The 12,350-nt window shown below is 30.1% G+C and overlaps 1 protein-coding gene and 1 long non-coding RNA gene across 5 annotated transcripts in view; one reads left to right on the top strand and one right to left on the bottom strand.

The window, feature by feature from the left end:
- Positions 1–2,930, top strand: part of LOC141560658 (uncharacterized) — a 140,781-nt gene extending 137,851 nt beyond the window's left edge. Inside the window, exon 4 of the long non-coding RNA XR_012487772.1 lies at positions 2,544–2,930. This is a non-coding gene — a long non-coding RNA (uncharacterized LOC141560658). The remainder of the gene's footprint in view (positions 1–2,543) is intronic.
- PCDH17 (protocadherin 17) overlaps positions 1–12,350 on the bottom strand; it is a 119,318-nt gene that overhangs the window by 90,985 nt on the left and 15,983 nt on the right. The gene's annotated exons all lie outside the window — the stretch shown is intronic.

Genomic DNA, 12,350 nt, shown 5'->3' with positions numbered 1-12,350 from the left:
TGGAAAAAAGGTTTTGGGTTTTAATTGATTGCAAGTACCTAAAGTTAAAGATATGATTTACCACCCCAAAACAAAGAAATAACTAATGTAAAACACATTTGGTAGGAAAGAAATAATATCCAATATAAAGGATGTGATAGTCCTAGTGCATACTACCCTAATCCCATTGAATATATAGGGTTTTGTTGTTAAATTCACAGTCTCAGATTTTTGTGAAGAACAAGGACACTAATAGATGGACAGTATTTAGAAAGGGGGTGACCAGGATAATATAAGGCCTAGAGATTATGACTTTAGAGGAACTTTTTAATAGGAAAGGTGGAGTTACATAAGAGCTATCTTCATAAATGTTTGAAGGGCTATCATAGAGAATAGATTTGTCCTTTGTAGCACCATAGGGAAGAAATAGGAATAAAAGTGGAAAATTTCAGAGAAACAGATTAAGGATTGATCCAAGTAAAGGTGTCCTTCAGTTATGAGCATTTATACCTTGGAAATCAGTAAATGCTACAATCATGAATTAATTTATTATTTTATTGGTTGTTTAGCCTTAAGAAAGTGGCAAAGAAAATATTAATGATGCAGATTAAATTTTTAAAGGTGTACATCTTTCTCCTCCCAGAACCAATTGTTAAATATTTACCAGAAAATCTTTAGATTCAAGGATAATTCTAACAATGAATCATCTATAGTATAGTGAACTGCTTCAGGATGTGACCAGTTCCCTTGACTAAAAGACTGCATGCAAAAGCTGGATGTCTATTTATTGGGAATTTAACATACTGGACTCATGTTTAGATATGAATAGGACTAGAGGATCTCCTTAGTCTCTTTCCAATTTGTATTTCTGTTATTCTGTGAATTATTAAGCCTAATTTTGAAGGAAAACTGTAAGGATTAAAACATTTTCCTAAAGTTGTCCATCTCAAAGCCAATTCACAACAGAAAAATTTGCCAGAGTTTTTTTTTAATATCTGCTGCCATGCCATTATTTAATTTAAAAAATGGCCAACAGTGATCACCCTCACTGAAGACCACTGAAAACTACCTAATAACCGTCCCTATGATGATTGGAAACATGTTGCAAAGATGAAAAGTGATTTCAAAATTATTGAGGAAAAATAATTGTTATGTTTTTATTTTTAGTGAAAGTCTAAGATGGTTTGTGTTTCCATTAAAAAAAAATTGATACTTTTCAAAAAAAAAATCACAATTGTAACCTAAAATGATCTTTTGTTAAGATAAAATAAAATTGTGTGCATAACTATTGATATTCAATAAACATTTAGACAGATAGATAGATAGATAGATAGATAGATAGATAGATAGATAGATAAATGGATGGATGGATGAATAGATACATTATGAATAGATAGATGGATACATCTTCATTGCTTTAAGAAACTCCTCTATCAATGAAGAGTGGTCAGCTAATTAGAGTACAAAGTAGCTGACTAGTCCAGGATCATAATTATTATCTGTCAGAGACTGAACTTAAACCTAAAACTGGAGCAGCTAGGTGTTGCAGTAAATAGAAAGCAAAGCCTGGGGTCAGAAAAACCTGAGATCAGTCTGGCCTGGGGCACTTCCTAGATGTGTGACCTTGGGTAAATCTTTTAATCTTTGTCTGCTTCAGCTTCCTCAACTGTAAAATAGAGAAAATTAAGCTTCATAGAATTGTAATGAGGATCAAATGAGATGTCTGTTCAATGCTTAGCACATAGTAGAAACCTAATAAATGATTGGTTTTTGCTTTCTTCTTTCTTTTTCTCATTCCTTCCTTCTTTCCTTGCTCCAAGGTAAGATCCCTATCCCCTATGGCATGCTGATTCATTATCTATCAATTTGTCTGTCTATCTGTCTATCATTTATCTGAACTCGAAATAATTTAAATTACATAATTGTTTAAGTAAATACATGTTAAATAGTATAAATTAAATTATTTCAATTAGTGTTTATTAATGTATTTATTTTTTCAATACATATTTTGTGTATATTGTGTATAAGGTACCAACATCAAAAGTAAATCAACAAATTTATCTTCCCAAAAGAAAAGGAATAGAAAAATTCAATAATAAAATGGGATAGAGCTGAGCTTCCTGTTTAATAGTTTATGTATTGTGATGGAGAGAGTCATCTGCATCCAGAAAGAAATGGAGACTAAAAATGTATCACAATTTAGTATTTTCACCTTTTTTTTGTTGTTGGCTTGCTTTTTTTCTCATTTTTCTCTTTTTTGATCTAATTTTTGTTGTGCAGTATAATAAATGCAGAAATATCTTTAAAAGAATTGCACATGTTTAATCTGTATTGAATTACTTACTATCTAGGGGAGGGGATGGGGGAAAGGAGGGAGAAAAATCTGGAAAAGGTTTTGTAAAGGTAAATGTTGAAAACTATCTTAGCATGTATTTCATTTTTTATTTTTATTTTAATAAACATTTAATATTTATTAATAATATTTTATTTGTTAATATATTAATAAACAAATTTGCTATTTTAAAACATAATTTATTTGGTTTTTTTCTCTTTTGTCATCTCAGGTCCTGCCTTCTGCATTGATCCATTCTGCCCCAATTGTTAAGGCCTTCCTCTTTCAGATTAACTTAATATGCTCTATATCAAATATGTAATGTTATCTCCTTAATCAAAATATACGCTCCTTGAAAGCAGAGACTTTGGGAAGAGGTAGGAAGGGACTCCATTTATATCTATGTGCACAGTATTGTTTGGCACAAAGAGCTTAATAAATGCTTTTTTGATTATTAAATGACTGATAACTGAGTGTTTTCTGGATATAGAGGGATGAAAGTATTTCTGCTAGTTGATGATTTGCCTAGGAAGATATTTACAACCTTCAGCAGATACTTAAAACAAATTATAGGTCATTTGAGTGAATTCTGACAACAAATCTGAAGAGCTAAATGTAGGCCTCCAAAATGTCCTTAATAAAGCTAAATTTTAGCCAAAAGCTTTAGTAAACTTGCTGGAATAATTTATAGATCCTAATAAAAAACTGAAATATAAAATTTAAAGTATTCCATCTCTTATGGGTTCTAATGTAGGGGGTAAATGTAAGGGGAAATGTAGGGGAGAAATGGGGAAAATTTAGATATTTGATAATTATAGAAATTTGAAAAAAATATTAAATGCAAATATTTGGATAAATTGTTGTGGGAAATAGTTGTCATAAAGAAACACATAACCATGAAATTAAAAACATAAATACTGGTCGTATCTGAGTATTTAGCCTACTAAAATCATCATTTCTTCCCTCTGAATGATAAGAATAAAAGCTTCAAAATGTATGTCAATGAAAGTCTATTTTATTAGGTGTTTTTACCTGAAATTAAAATGAAATAAAATGTCTTTACCAACTTTAACGTCTATTGAATTAAACATTAGTAGAAAATAAAATGAACTATCTCTCCTCTTTATCAGACTGTCACTTATATGTAATTCAAGCATTTTCTACTTCTTTCTTTTCCTGAAGACCTTAATTCTAAGTGTTTTTCTGCTCTTGTGAAATGAGTGATCTTATATAATGGCAATCAATTTACAAAACAATAGACCTATATCCTTCCAAATCTAGTTTTGAAAGAACAGACAATGGTCTTGATTTTGTTAGAAATGGTTTATAATCTACATGATACATTTTTTTCTAAAAAGAAAAATGAAGATTTTTAAAAGGAGATAGATTTCTTGAAAAGACTGCTTCTGCTAAATGCCTTATCATACAACTTTTAATTCTATTCCATAATCTTAGATGTGAAATCCACAACTAGCTTTCTATTAAGGAATATATTATAAATAAATGATTAATTAACACTTTGTCTACATGGAAACCTAAACCAGTTTACAGTTTAGGGGAAAAAACAATTCTAGGATTATAGGTAAATATAGATATATAATAAAGAGATAGATATAAAAAGATTCAATTATTCATTTATTTTTTCAAGTGTACTGATGTATTAGTATTTACAATAGAGTATATTTTAAAAACACTTTCAGTGACCAGTCTTGTCCAGAGAGACATCATTTTGGTGTGATCTAGAAAATGGCCTCACTCCTACAAAATGTACATGTTGATCTTTCCTCTGTTGTCCCAACTATTTTCACAGCATAGTATCACTATGACATTTAAATACCCACAGGCTCAGCAGGTGACACAAGGAATATTTCACACTTGTATATGACCCAGTTTTTCATTGTGATTTTTGTTTAATATTATCCTCATTCTAAGAAACTTGCCCATACTCTGGGTTAAAAGTGTATATTGAGAGAATAAAACAAATTCATTCAAGATATTTAGGTCAGCTTATATGTTCTAATTCCAAGGCTACCACAGCCACAGCCTTCTTTGCGAGTCTTTGAAAGAAGGAACAAGAGCAGAGAACATGCTGAGTTCATTAGTTTAGTTTTAAAAATATCATATATATATATATATATATATATATATATATATATATGTATCAGCTCAGGGATCTTCTAGGACATCATTGCTCTGAACAAGGTTTATAAACCTCTTTATAGCTTGGGAAATCTACACTTACTACAAAACCCATTTCAAGCCAAAAGTAGCCTCCCATCAGGACTTCCTACAGTAGTATTTTATTTCTAAAATTCAGTAGATAGAGTGACATGTGTAGGGTACATTTGAAGACTGCCATAAAATTATGGAATAAGGATGATACCTGGGGTAGATCTTATTTATACTATACTTTATGGTTTCCAAAGCTCTTTGTATATATTATCTCATTTGATCTTTAAAATAACCTTCTGAGGTGTCTGCAATTAGTACTTTCAACTAACAGGTGAGAAAATTGAGGCCCACAGTAGCTAAATGACTCATATAATCACACAAGTAGTAAGTAACTGGTTGGATTCCAATGTAAGTCTTTCTGACTCTAAGTACAATACTCAATCCATTATGCTAAATTATCTTTTAATAAATGTTTGGAATTCATTTTTTTATTCTGGGAACTAAATTAATTTCCCATCACAGCTTTGGACCCAATAAGGCTAAACAGACTCACTTTTGAACCCTACAAACTTATAATACAGGTCAAAGACATTAACAATAACTATAATAGCATTCACATAATGCCTTAAGATTTATTTACAAAGTGCTGTGTATACAGTGTCATATTTGATAACACATCTTAAAACCACATCTTCTATAACTGATGTACACCAATTAACCATCCCCTAAAATATTATAAAATCCTGTATTTCCCAAAGCTCTAGAATTTAATAAACTCCTATAAATAATGAAATAAGTGTACTTTACTTTTCTAATGGAAACATTAGATTTGAAGTTAAAAGAAATTGATTAAAATCTTAGTTCTATCATTAGTCAATTGTGACTTTGACTAAATCATTTTCCCTTTAGCAATAACATTTTTTCATATGTAAAATGAAAATATAAGATTAAGATCCTCTCTAAGATCCCTTATGGAACTAAATAGTTATTCTTTATTATAGTATTGCTTTACTATTGTTTCTCAGTCACCCTACATGCTTTCCTCATTGCTTAGTGGTTCTCTTTCTTAAGTCTAGTCTAGATATCAACAAAAAGCCCAACTATCTTATGGGAGAATTTAGCTTTGGAAGCATTTCATTATTATTTTTTTAATCGGCAAATCTCTGAGCTTCACAGACCATTATCTATTTTATCTTCTTTGTATCCTCTCCATTTTTTTTTTCTGATGGCAGCCCAGTCTGTTTATGCAGATAATGCTAAACACATAAAAACAAAGGATTATATAGGGTCACAAATTAAGGTGACAGGAAGCAAATTTCTTTGTTATTTCTTTCCTTTGGAAAATTGTTTTGTCTATAATGGAGGCCTGAATTTTAAGACCCTAAAGATTAAATTGGACATTGAGTAGAACAGTTAAGAGAGCCTTAGGTCTGGAAGTAAAAAAAAAAAAAAAAAATCATCTTCCTAAATTTAAATCTGCCCTTAGACACTTCCTAGCTGTGTGACTCTAAATAGGCCACTTAAACTTGTTTATCTCAGTTCCTCATGTATAAAATAATCTGGAAAAAGAAATGGCAAACCACTCTAGTATCTTTGCCAAGAAAACTCCAAATGGAGTCACAAAGAGTGGAAACAACTAAAACCATTGAACAATAACTAAACTACAAAAATTAAGTTATCACATAATGTTATTTACCAATTTCTCCAAATCTAAATTCTATTAAGTATAACTTACTAAAAATAAATAGCAGCTTCCTTTGGATGCAAAATATGATGAAATTTTGCATATTGTTTTGGTTTGTTTGTTTTTTGTTTTTGTTTTTGTCATAGAGAAATATAATTTTATAATAATTTTATAATAAGAATATGGAGTTTCAAAAAAAAAAAAAAAAAAGACAAACCAAAACAAATGACTAAGACTTAGGAGAAGAATAACTAACCTTGAAGGAGCAGATTACAGTACAGAAGCATATTCTCCCCATGAAGGTTATGACCTTACTGCTGACTTTTTATAACCATTAAAATTTTAAAAATAACAAGAAGATTTTCTGGTGCAATGGATAGAGTACTGGACCTGAAGTCAGGAACACTGATCTTTTTGTTCAAATCCAGACTCAAATTCTTCTTAGCTGTGTGATCCTGGGCAAATCATTTAACCCTATTTGTCTCAGTTTCCTCATCTGTGAATTGAGTTACAGAAAGAAATGACAAATCACTCCAAAATCTTTGAAAACAAAACAAAACAAAACAAAACAAGGAAGCAAAAGACAATGCTATAGAGTTACACAGTATCTGAGAACAAAACCTCAATTAAAAGTAGCAGAAGCAGAGAGTTTTCAAGCCTGGCAATATCTCTGAAATATCACTGATATTCTAACATGTCTGTAGTCCTATAGCTCATTTTCCCATTTGATCTCCATTTGATTAACAATCATTGATGATATTATCAATGGGTAATTCTGATATCTGTCCTCTATTTACTATCCAATTTTTGAATTAATTCTATCTAAATAGAAATTTAATAAACATTCCTGAAAGAAAACTAATGACAAATGTAGTAGTTAATAGTGCAGAATAATCTGCTTTATTCTATATCTTTTCAACCAAAATTATTTCACCATATTGCCTTGCATTTTGAAAAAGAATGATCACCCTCCCCTTTTCTCTTCTCTAATTCCTAAAAGTTTATTCCAATAAATTCAAATAAGTGAAAATGTTAAATACTTGCTGCAAAGAATCTAATAGACAAAAAAATTTACCTTATTTAATCTGATTTGTGTATCCTTGATTCTGCTATTCTTAAATCATCAAAACACTTCTCATATTCAAAAGTACCTCCAGTGCCATATAGTGCAACATTAACTCTTATTGAAAGCCTAACAATAGTTCTGAATTTTATTGCAAAGCCAATAAATAAATATAATGAAAATCATGACACATTATTATGTTACTTTGAATTACCTCTATTCATTTAAAAAAACTGATGATCACATTGAAAATAATTTTCACATGTCAAATTCCAGGAAACCTTTGTATTTGAGATGCTACTAAGATTGTACATTGGTGAAGATCATGTATATAGGCTTTTGTGCCATATAGCAAAATGAAAATGAAATCTGGCATACTCAACAATAACCCCTTCATTCTCACATAGTAGTAGTGGCAGAGTATCAGATACATTTACATCATCCACCAAAGGTTTGTACTTATTGACACAATATTGTCAATAAAAATTACATTAAAAACCTTTTGAAAGAGCCTCCCCATCAATTAGCCTGCAGATGGATTCTATCATGTATTTTCCCCTGTCAATCTAATATACTGCATCATATTAACTGCAATGGCTTGTCAAAAAGGCCTATCTGAATCCTATTAATGGAGTTATGCTGCCAATATAATCGGCTTCCTATTTATTGAGCTCCCCAGTATTTGAAAAAGCTGTGAAATGGGATTATAAGGTTATGTTGTGTACATCTGGCTGTTCACTATATAAATATTTCAAGAAATTTGATCCCACAGGCTGAAGGAACACCTGTCTAATCACTTTCTTTTTCCCATTACACAAATTTCAGACAATAGAGCAGCAAACTAAAAACTTGGAGAAATTATACTGCCTTGTTTCATCCCATTTCTTTTTTATCCAAGGAATCCTGTCATTATTCTAAATATCCCAAGCATATACCAGTTTTAAAACAGTAAAAACAAAACAAAGCAAACAAAAAAACAAAAAAAACTTATCTTACTAGGGGATGAATCTCTCCTCTACTACATGTAACAATTAATATCTACACCATAAAAGAAATGAGACATAAAAATTTTAATTAGGAAAAATACTTGAAATACTTGTACTTATTAAGTTTCTCTATCATGCTACATACTATTGGTGAAATTGTAACTTGTAAGTATAATTTTAGTGTCACGTGGAACCATGAAAATAATTAATGAGAGGTAGTGGTTCATGCATAAAATAAGTAAAAAGTTCATCAATCCTTCTAGTTATGTAAGCCTTAATGGAGTTAAACATTAGTTGCTTTTAAGCACTTCTAATATTAAATAACTACATCGACTGGATTAGTAGAATATACAACAGCTCGTTAAGTCTGAATATGTGTATGTATGTGTGTATATATATGTGTGTGTGTGTATACTTTAAAATTAATTGCATTATTTTTAATTGCTTCAATTATTTTAAAAAGTAATTTTACTAAAAACAATTTTATTTTTTGTTCCAATCAAATTAACTTTGGGACCCTAATTTAAAAATGGTCCAAAATGACAGCTAAAGGTCAAGGAATCAAGTTACCAATTATATTCACTGGGAGCAGATGGGTACAATGAAACCTAGTGACTGAATCTGAAATATTTTACTGAACCTTTTATCTGTTCCTAGTATGATGATTCTACCTTAATATTCTTAACAAGATATTATGCTTATTGCAATTTTCTGACTGAAATGGTATCTTTACTCTTCTGTCATTCATATCATATTACTTTGAAGGAAAATTACCACTTCCCTTCTCTCCGTTCATCCATCCTACCCCTGTCACTGCTAAAAGTAACAATCAAAACTATTCTGCCTTATAATATTGTAATATTTCTTTCTTTAAGATAATAATTTCTACAAATAAGCAGTGACTTTTAATTAGTGAAAAATTATAGAAGTTATTAATGCAAAGCTTCTGGTACACAAATGAATGCACTGTGATCAACAATCATTAAGTACTTATTGCACATAAAGGAAAGATTAATATATACCTATCAAGTTGAAATTAAATTCAAATTACAGAGGAAAACTAAACATAAATCCTAGGAAATTAGAAATAATGTAATATCTTTGAAGGTGATTTTCCATGCAGTGAACTGTTTTCAACTTGACTTCACTTGTATTATGTCCTGTGTTTTGCAAGCTCAAATCTTGGCCCTTTTTATTCTACCTCTGATCAACGAGAATATGCTTTATTTTCTTATTGCTGATTATAGGTCCAGGTGGCATAAACAAGGAAAAAGTCTTTCTTAAAGAGTAGGAGAATTCAACTCTTTCTTTGAGGAGTAGCAGATGGAAGTTTTTATTCCCTAATGTGTCTTAAGAATGCACATTGTTATGCCCTGAAGAACAAACAGGAAAGGGAAAATCAGGCCAAGGAATTTATTTTATTGCTTCTTAGGTAAATCAAACTGTCAGCATTTTATTTACTTTATAAAATTGCATTTAGCATATTATGAGGTAAATAAAGATTTCCCCTTTCCAAATTATAAAAATGGGGTATATATATATATATATATATATATATATATATATATATATATATATATATATATATATAGAGAGAGAGAGAGAGAGAGAGAGAGAGAGAGAGAGAGAGAGAGAGAGAGAGAGAGAATGACTAGGCAAATCATTTAATTTAACTTTTCAGTAGTTTATCATTCTCCAACCTTATAAGTTATATAGAAGTTGCTGACAGGGACTGGTAAAAGAGCTTTCCCTTTATCAATGAAATCACAGTATTACTCTCTGTCCTATCCCTAGGGGAGGAAATCCAATGCTATGCTGAACATGAGTTTTAGACTTGAAATTATAAAGGTTGGTAAGGGTGTATGGCGCCAGTGGTGACTAACCCAATCAGACTATATTGAAAGAAGTATAAGCAAGGAAGCCTGTACATAGCTGACACCAAGAAAGTTCTTGCTTAGACTACAGCAGACTCTTCTTTCCTGAAATAATATTTAAGGACAGTTTCCAGCATCAACTTCATTCCTCATAACTAGTCCTATTTCTCTTTCAAACATTCAAATACTTTAAGAGAAAATTATGTTTAGTGTTGAATTGCATTCATTAGTGTTATATTGACATAATCCTACAAGCAAAAGATAATTTGGGAGAGCAGAAGTGGGAATGTGTAGAGTTACTAAAACATCATATTCTCCTTTTCACTTATATTTTTTAGACAATCCTCTATTTGAATTTCTTACAGTTTTTCAACTTAGTATTCCAAACTTTGTCAGTTTTGTATATGTCTGCTACCTATCACTCTTGATCTACTTTAAGACATGAAAATTTTTAGGCAAATGAATGAAATAGAAATGTAATTATTCTCCAACTCAATCTAAAGAATAACTCTGGTTCTATGTTTACATAAAATCATATTCTTCTTCTCCAAACTAAACTTTAGGACTATGATATATTCAAAGTCCAAGTGAAATTTAAAGAGTCAATGTAATAAAATTTTGTTTCAGAGAATTTTCTACAGGCTGAGCTTTTTCAATAGTGATTTTAATTATTTTAGAATTTTATATTGATTTAATGAATTGACTTAGTGAAAAGTTTGTTTAACTTTGCTGATTTTGGTGCTACTATTTAGTACATAGTTATTATGCCTTGCGGTCATTCAGGATATATGTAGATTTTTCATAAACCTGAATGTAAACTCATTAATGAAACAGCTAAGTGCAATAGTGGACCTGGACCTGGAATCAGAAAGACTCATATTACTGAGTTCAAATCCTATCTCAGCTGCTTACTAACAGTGTAATCACTTAACCCTGTTTGCTTCAGTTCCCTGATCTGTAAAATCTTTGCCAAGAGACTCCCAAATAGGATCAGAGTCATGCATGAGTGAAACTAATAAATGCCAAAAAAAAAAATAAATAAATAATAACTATATAATGATTTTTTGAGTGATAGAAGTAGCATTGCTGAAGCTTAATTATTCAGTAACAAGATAGCAAATGGTAAGGCTTATAATGTTCTTATCAAAATGAATCAGTAGCTGAAATCAAATATAATCTTATAGAATTTATTTATTTGTAATTTATGAGTTTAAAATTCTTAAAATTATATGTTTTAAAAAAAGCCTCGATGCATTTCATAAAGGGTACACAAAGCTACCCTTTAATGCCATCTAGGAATAGATTTAAATAATATGGAATCAAATCAGTGACACTAATAGAACTAGCACCTTGTTTCCTCAATTAACTAATAAATAAGGCCTCCTGACAAAATCACATTACATAGAAAGAAAATTATACTTGACTTAAAAAGAATCATTTTATCACCCACAGAAAGAAATGTTGGTTATTACAGTACAAACAACAATATCTACTAGATAGACTGTTTGCAAGGTGAAGGTATATATTGTATTCCCAACTTGAAACTGAGAACTAATACTGTTAATAGATGACTTTGTTCAGTGATTTTCATGTATAATTGGAATTAAATTGATATCAGCACATCTGTTTTTATTTTGAAAAAGTATTCTCAAATGTATTTTGAAATTATTAAAATATGCCCCATCACTTTCAATATTTTTTACTCCAAACTACTGCAAGATGCTTTCATTGCTCTCTAAAATGTAATGCATAAAATTACATACAATATGTAGTACTAGTATTATCTACAGTTTTCCTTGTAATAAACTATTAAATTATAACTCTATAATATATATTTATATAATTTAATCTATTTGTGGAAATCATCCTCTAAAAAACTGTCAGTTATGATTAATTCCATTTTTTCCTAAAATAGTCTAGTATTCATATATTATAACTATTTTTTTAAATGGCCTCCATGAGATTATAGAATTGGTACCTCTTTTCATTACTCGGTGGGTGTTAGAAATATCCTTCAGCTGATAAACATAAATCTCTTCTCTACCTTTCTCCCTTTCTCTTTCCCTAGGAAGAGAAATAATATTTTTTTTCACTTAGAATCAGGTGCCATTTGGCACATTAAGAATTTACAGAGGTTTTGGAGAAGTATTCCAGTCCATGTCAATTCCTCAAATACGTATTTATTTATTTGTAAGAAAACAGAAGTAAAGAGACTTCTTTTCTAATTTCTAATTTTCCTTTAAATTCAGAAATATTAAGT

The sequence above is a fragment of the Sminthopsis crassicaudata genome, chromosome 3, assembly GCF_048593235.1.
Source record: "Sminthopsis crassicaudata isolate SCR6 chromosome 3, ASM4859323v1, whole genome shotgun sequence".
Taxonomy (NCBI): domain Eukaryota; kingdom Metazoa; phylum Chordata; class Mammalia; order Dasyuromorphia; family Dasyuridae; genus Sminthopsis; species Sminthopsis crassicaudata.
This window is presented reverse-complemented; position numbering and strand designations above follow the sequence as displayed.